Below are 7856 nucleotides of genomic sequence, written 5' to 3'. Positions count from 1 at the left end.
AGAATTCTGGTTTCTTTGCATTCTTGGTATCTCTTGGTATTGTCAGTTTTTGAAAAAATTTTTACCCATCATGTAGGTATGAAGTGGTATCTCATTGTGGTTTTAATTTCCACTTTCCTAGTGACTAAGAGCCCTTTCCAGCTAACTCCCTTTTCCTTGGAAAAGGGAACAGCACCCGGCCAGTGCCACCATTCTTTATTGCTTCACTGCCCAGCTGTCCCATGAGGCTAACTGGCATATAGCAGCCCAGGACGATCAAAAAGAACCTCATATGTCTAGCAGGTGCTGAGAGGAGCTCCCCAAGCTGGGATAATAGGGGCAGCGCCAACATTGTTACACTGAAATTATTATATTTAATCTTCCAGTGACATAGGTATTTCTATTTTACAGATGAGGAAGTTAAGGATCATCAAGTTTATGCAATATGCCCAAACCTATAAAGCTGGTAAGCAGAAGTGTCAGAATTTAAGTTTGGGTTTTTGTGGTTCCAAAGCTAATGGTTGAAATTACTCTGAAATTTATAGCTGATAAACATCCCCTCGGGGTCCTTTTATCTAGACTGAATAACATCTCTTTTAAATTCTTATTTTCCAAACATTTCATCAAATTCAAGGTTTTGTTGGATCATTTTTTCTCCCCAAACTCCCTATGTCACTCCTTGTTTCCACACTACAGTGTTGAATAAATAAATCCAAATTTGCTCCCTGGTGACAATTACTGTAACAATTATGTCCAGCTATTCTAATTGAGCCTACTGACCCTGAGTAAATGGAAACTGGGACTGTTGGCAGGGGTTGGCATAGGCTGTTATGATGTAGCTTAATGCACCCTGAGGGTTCACGGATGGATAAGCTGCACCTAAGTAGGCCAGCTTCTCTTCATAGCCTGTCTTTTCCAAAAGAGATGCTGAACGTACTGTAATACGATGATGTACCTCCTATAATAATTTAACATTTAGCCCTCACAAATTGCTGTTCAGCCTTCAGTGTTCTAGACAAACATTGTTCAATTTATTTATTTATTGAATTTTTCTTTCTTTTTTATTGAAGTATAGTTGATTTACAATGTGATGTTAGTTTCAGGTGTACAGCTAATCAGCAAAGTGATTCAGTTATACATATATATGTGTTTTCTTTTTCAGATGCTTTTCCATCATAAATTATTACAAGATATTGAATATAGTTCCCTGTGCTATACGGTAGGTCCTGTTGTTTACCTGTTTTATGTATAGTAGTGTGTATCTGTTAATCCCAAACTCCTAATTTATCCCTCTCCCCTTTTCCCCTTTGGTAACCATAAGTTTGTTTTCTATGTCTGTGAGTCTAGAAATGTTTTGTAAGTAAATTCATTTGTATTATGTTTTTAGATTCCACATACAAGCAATATTGTATGATATTTGTCTTTCTCTGTCTGACTTCACTTAGTATGATAATCTCTAGGTCCATCCATATTGCTGCAAATGGCATTATTTCATTCCTTTTTATGGCTGAGTAGTATTCCATTGTGTATATAAACCACATCTTCTTTATCCATTCCTCTGTCGATGGACATTTAGGTTGCTTGGCTATTGTAAATGGTGCTGCTATGAACATTGGGATGCATGTGACAGAAGGTATTTTAAGTGGTACACACTCTCAAGGGAGCACTTCCTTTCAGAAATTCTACACTCCATGTCCATAATCCTGTTGGAAGAGCAGTGATTCAGTGTAACTCAGCCTGCACAAGACTTGGTTTATCAGAATTGAGCCTGCATTACCAACATTCTGTTGACCTCTACGGCAAGAGCTTTCCACTTGCATATTAAAACGTTATTCAGTTTAGAGGGCTACTGTTATATATGGTCAATCCTTACCACTATAAATTAATAGTGGTGGTTGGTATGTGGTTATGTTCACTGCCCATTACAACTTGCTCCTGAGTTTTGAGTTACATTAAGGATTTGTGGATTTTTTACTGTTTCCTTTCTATTTAATATGACAATTAGCCTTACTGCTTTCAGCAAGAGTTAAATAGTCACATTATATGGTATCTGTTGAGCTCTTTTGTTATTCTTTGATAATTTGTCCAGAATAAATCAGTTTTAATGAAACATCTAATCATACAGAGAATATCTTGGGGGAAAAAAGTAAGAGATAGTTTGTAATATATGCATATTTTGGCATATATTATTGACAACAGATGAGATTGCATTTACTGAATTTTAAACTGAAGAGTGTGCTGTACCAATGCTAAACTTGGTGGGTTGGAGAAATTTGAAAATAATTCTGATTATTTGGTCAGCTTTTAAGGTATAGAAGGAGAGGCTGGGAATATAAATGAAAAGAACTAGCATTTAAAATGTCAGATGTGCTGTTCTCTTTTGCCTTCCAGAGACCTCTGACCTAAATTGCCTGGGCATCTAATTACCTGGAGGATGGGTATGGGTAGGTAGGTGGGCAGAGATTATATGGGGCTGGCCAAAAAGTTCGTTCGGGTTTTTTCTGTAACATGTTATGGAGAACCCAAATGAACTTTTTGGCCATCCCAATAATTTGTTAGGGAAGGAACTCCAAGGAGAGACCAAGAGAATGTTCAGTCTCCATTATGCCATCATACGATCATGGAGCAGGATCATAGTTCTAGACTTTTGCCTTGAGAGAGACCTTTCCAGGTTCCCCTATCTCCTCCAGCATCCCCACAACCAAGTGTGGAGGATTCAGTCTGTCGATCGAGCTCTCCGGTGGTGTAGAGGAGATGTAACAGCTGCTATTAGGATTGGCTGGAGTCCGGAAGAGGCTATCAGTAAAGAAGGAAATAAAACCCTTCCTCTTCTTTTAATCACAAAAATTCGTGAGAAGGAAAAAAAAAAGTTAACTTATTAAATAGCATCTATGCATTTGGTTCTGTTCTAAGTACTTCTATGTATATAAATATGTATCAGTTAATTCAGTCCTCACAGTGACACTGTGAGGTAAATTACTATTTAATTCCCATTTTACTGTTGAGGAAACTGGGACACAGAGCCAGTACATAACTCACCCAAGATCACGCCTCTAATGAGTGGCAGAGTGGCACTGGGCTGTCTACCCCACTAACTCCTAAGGAGATGGGTTATTGAGGATAATGCCAAAGGCAAAGAAGGCAGGCAGCTTTTCTCTCTGCTACCTATTCAGGACTAGGAAATCACCTCTGAGCTTCGTCTTGCAATAACCTTGGGCCTGGCTGAAGCACTTTAGCTACACGGTGTGGTTGTCAGAAGAGGGAGACCTTACAGTATGACCTTCCTGAGCTGCCTTCAGGGGCTGCAGTGAGAAACTAACCCGAGAGCCAGGCAGGGGCCCACCAGGTGATTCTGCAGGCAGAGCGGGGCTGGGACCACCTGGCCCATGGACTGGAAGGAGGCTGTAGGTCTCATGCAGAAAACTGTGGCCAGTGGGAGCAGGGGTGAGACAGGGTGAACCAGGATATAGTACTAGGGGTTGTCAAAGCTAGGGGAGACTGAAACCAGAGTCCCACTGACACAGAGTGAAGCTATGCAGCTTAGCAGCAGGGCAAACAGCACCCAGGAGCCAGGGGGTGTTGCCATGGAGACCTGGGAAAGCAGAGAACATTGCACTGACGACTCTGACTCCTTATTTTTCCAGGAGGACTCAAAATCTTTATTCCTCATACCTACCATGTTCCGCATGTCATCACAGGGGGAAGTGCAGGGAGCTGGGCTAGCTCAGGGACTAAATGATTTTTTTTTCAAACACTGAATATTTTATAGGGACAGTCAACACTACTGGAAGAGATTAAGTTTTAACTGAATTTAATTAATTTGTTGTCTAGCTACCCAGTGGGGAGGGGGCTAAAACAGAGAACCAGATTAAGTAGAGAACCCTTAAAGAACTTTCATTTTCTCTTCACATCTGAGTTATACAGGGAGTTAAATTTTATAAACCTGCTACAAAATTTGGCTAATCAACAACAAAAAAGAAAAGAAACAAAAATATATGTTGTCAGCTGTATAGGCAATGGAAACAGCACACATAAAATAATCAGAAAAGTTAAAGAGAGAAGTTGGACTTACAGAAAGAGGACAACAGGATAATAATAACCTTCTTGATGGTAGCCAGTTAGTCTGACAAAGAAGAATTTGCAAGGTATTTAATTTCAGTGCTACCTTGCTGTGACAGAAATGTACATGGTTGCAAAAAATAAAAAACAAAAACAAAAACAAATACCTAAATACTGGGAGTAGGATGGAAAAAAATGTAAATTATAGGGAGAGAACCACAATTTCAGTATCTCAATAAGTTGTTCCGGGCCCACCCACACCTTTATTTGTCAGATTGCGCTGTTTTTCCTCCTCCTTGCGCTCCTGGGTCTGGTCCAGAGGGCAGTGGGTGGAGGGAGAAGCATCTTTTGTGGCCTCCTCCTCGCTCTTCTTCTCACTTCACCCTGCCTGTCTGCGTCCACTGCCCCACTTTGTTGAGGCCCTCATTTTCTCTTACTTGGGCCATTGTGAAGGCTTCCCAATTGATTTTACCTCCTACAATCTCTCCCTCCTCTAATTCATCCTGTAAAACTTTTCCAGATTCATCTTAACTGAAGCTGGTTTTCATGGCATCTCCCCTGCACAATATCTATAGAAATCCCTGCAAAGAGCTCTCATTTGGTGACCAAATTGGGTAAAAAACTCCTCTCTCCAGCATGCAAGGTGCTTCCCAAGACCTTAGCAACACAGGACTGTAGCAACTCTGCTGCTGAAGGTCCAGGTATTTTCTTGGAAGCATTACAGTTACTACGAGGCTTGTTCCTTTGCTCCTAGAGGATCTATAGTTTTGATCATTCAGTAATTATATACACATAGATAATCAAATAAACAGGTAGAGAAAGAAAAACAATGAAGAATGTAACCATGTGATCAGGTTGGGTAGAAGCAAGTGGAACCTAGAAGAATTGTATTATGAGAGAGGAGATCTCTTGGGGTTTCCGGAAGAAGAGACCCAACCAAGAACTCTAGCTCATTTGAGAGGCCACGGAAACACACAAGGGCTAGTGAAATGGAGGATATCCTATTCAGTCTGCACTTCTAATAAGACAAATGCGAATATTGCGCTGTGAGTAGGGAGCTGTAAACTCATACCACCCACACCTCTGATACCTTTGACCACCATTTTTGGGGGCCATATCAAAGATCAGTTGATGGATCTATCTATCTATCTATCTATCTATCTATCTATCTATCATCTATCTATCTATCTATCTATCTATCATCTATCTATCTATCTATCTATCATCATCACCTCTGTATCTATTTATTTCTTGTCAGTTTTATTGAAGTATAATTTATATACAATCAAATTATCAATATTAGGTGTACAGTTCAATGGGTTTTAATAAATGAACTCAACCAGGTAACTACCAGCACAATCATGACAGAGCATTTCCATCACCCCTAAAACTGCCCTGCCCTCCTGCCTCTTTGCAGATAATCGCCTCACTGATTCCTCCCTCCACAACCACTGGTCTGCATTCTATCACTCTAGTTTTGCTTTTTGTATTGATAGAATTTTATACACATAGAATCATATTGTATGCATTCTTTTATGTTTGACATCTTTAACTTGGCATAATGCATTTGAGGCCAGAGAACTTTGTTTTACATAGGTTGGTAGCAGCTGGAACCAGGGTTGTGAAAGAACAGGAGCTCTGAACTCAGAAAATGGTGACTTTGATTCCAAGATTTGACATTTACTATCTGTGTGGTTGTGGGCAAGTTAAATAACCTCTCTGAACATTAGGGTTTTTTTTTGTTTGTTTGTATGTTTTGCAGTATGCAGGCCTCTCACTGCTGTGGCCTCTCCCACTGCAGAGCACAGGCTCCGGATGCACAGGCTCAGCGGCCATGGCTCACGGGCCTAGCCGGTCCGCGGCATGTGGGATCTTCCCGGACCGGGGCACGAACCCGTGTCCCCTGCATCGGCAGGCAGACTCTCAACCACTGCGCCACCAGGGAAGCCCTGAACATTAGTTTTTTAACCATTAAAATGGGGGCAGAAATACTGACTTCAGAATGTTATTGTGAGGATTAATGTTGTAAATGTAAATATTTAATAAATTAATAAGGAAAAAGCCAAATGGCTGCTAGCTACATGGCTCATACATGGTACCAGTATTATTAACAGTAACAGAAACTGCTTACTGGTCCCTGGTATCTGATCTCCCAAAGGTGACCATACGTCCCTGTCTATATGTATTGTCCTAGAATAATTATTAATGGTGCCCTCTTGCAACTCAACAGAGTTTCAGTTTGGAAGATAAATTTCATGGTCACCACAAGTTTCCCCTTCTTCCTCAGTAATGGAATTTCCAAATTTTCAGTGGGTGTTGGGATATTCCAATCAGAATAAAGGCTATTTTTTCCTTTGTAGTCCAGTAGTCATTTGACTAAATTTTGGCCAATGAGATGTAAGTAGAGAACCGTAGAGAAACTTTTGGGAAGTGTTTTTTTGAAAGTCATGAAGTGTTTTATACAAATAAATAAGAAGTCTTGTATGCTCTTCACCCAGAGTCTCACTCAAATGTAAACAATGCATCACATTTTAAATTCTCTCTCTCCAACACTTGTGACCGTCCATCATTTTGCTTATAGTCAACTTAGTGGGTGTTAACTGGTATCTTACAGTGGTTTTGATTGTTTTCCTGATGGCTAATGATGTTGCTCAGCTTGTCTTGTGTTTATTGACAAGATATTGTTTGCAGAATCCAAAGATTTGGATTCTAATCCTTTGCCCAATTTTTTATTGTGTAGTCTCTTTATTGTTGAGTTGTAAGAATTCTTTATATATTCTGGACACTAGACCATTATCAGGTATCTGATTTGAAAATATTTTCTCCCATGCTGTGGATTGTATTTTCACTTTCTTGACAGTGTACTTTGAAACACAAAAACTTTTAATTTTGATGAAGTCCAACTTGCCTATTTTTCCTTTTTAAAACATTTAGGTATAATTGATAATAAAACATTATATAGTTTCAGGTGTACAACATAATGATTCTGTACCTGTATATATTGTGAAATGACCACTACAGTAAGTCTAGTTGACATCCATCACCATACATATTTAGAAAAAAATTTTTTTGTGATGAAAACTTTAAAGAACTTATGAAAAATTTTAGTGTTTTTATGGGTGAGGATATGCCTTTATCCTTCCTTTTTCTTACCCCTGTTTACTGGAAAGGGATATGATGGCTGGAGTTGGAGTAACCATCTTGGACCATGAGGTGAATTTGACAATGGAAGCCAAACCAGTGGGCCACAAACTAGAAGGATCTTATTGTACTTTAATTGAGAGAGAAAGAAACTTCATTTGTTTTTAAAGTAAATATTATTTTGCACTTTTTATCATTCATAGACAAACTTAATTCTAATTACTACCTTAATCCTTTCTCACATGCCACCCTCAAGCCTTGAAACCCTAACATGTTTAGAGCAAAGTGCCTCAAAATGAAGAACTAGTAGAAGATAATTTCCCCTTTTGTTGCCTGTGAAATACAGCAAAAGAAAAATATCCTTTAGCATATTTCTGTTCTGCAACTAATGTATTTGCCAGTTTGTGGCAATTTTATTTATGTCCGTGGGACCCACTTGGTTGAATTAATATTCATGTAGACTCCAAATACCTCTAGTTTCCACGGTTTGGAGCAACACTCAGATAAATCATCTAATGAAGAGATTAGGATTGAATAGTCAGGGTCTTCCACAAAGGAAGTCCCAGGGCCCGTCTCCTTTTATTTGCACATATACTCTATCTTTCAGCTGACCAGACATTCAGTTTGGTGGCCACGGTTATTGTGTCTCAAACATAAGCTTATTTTTCCTCTTTACT

At 39.3% G+C, this 7856-nt stretch overlaps 1 long non-coding RNA gene across 1 annotated transcript in view; it reads left to right on the top strand.

The window, feature by feature from the left end:
- Positions 1 to 388: 388 nt before the first annotated feature.
- The window catches only part of LOC308622384, a 103641-nt gene continuing 96173 nt past the window's right edge, over positions 389 to 7856 (top strand). Inside the window, exons 1-2 of the long non-coding RNA XR_014016622.1 lie at positions 389 to 445; positions 1142 to 1198. This is a non-coding gene — a long non-coding RNA (uncharacterized lncRNA). The remainder of the gene's footprint in view (positions 446 to 1141; positions 1199 to 7856) is intronic.

This window comes from Mesoplodon bidens (assembly GCF_964165515.1).
Source record: "Mesoplodon bidens genome assembly, chromosome: 1".
NCBI lineage: Eukaryota > Metazoa > Chordata > Mammalia > Artiodactyla > Ziphiidae > Mesoplodon > Mesoplodon bidens.
This window is presented reverse-complemented; position numbering and strand designations above follow the sequence as displayed.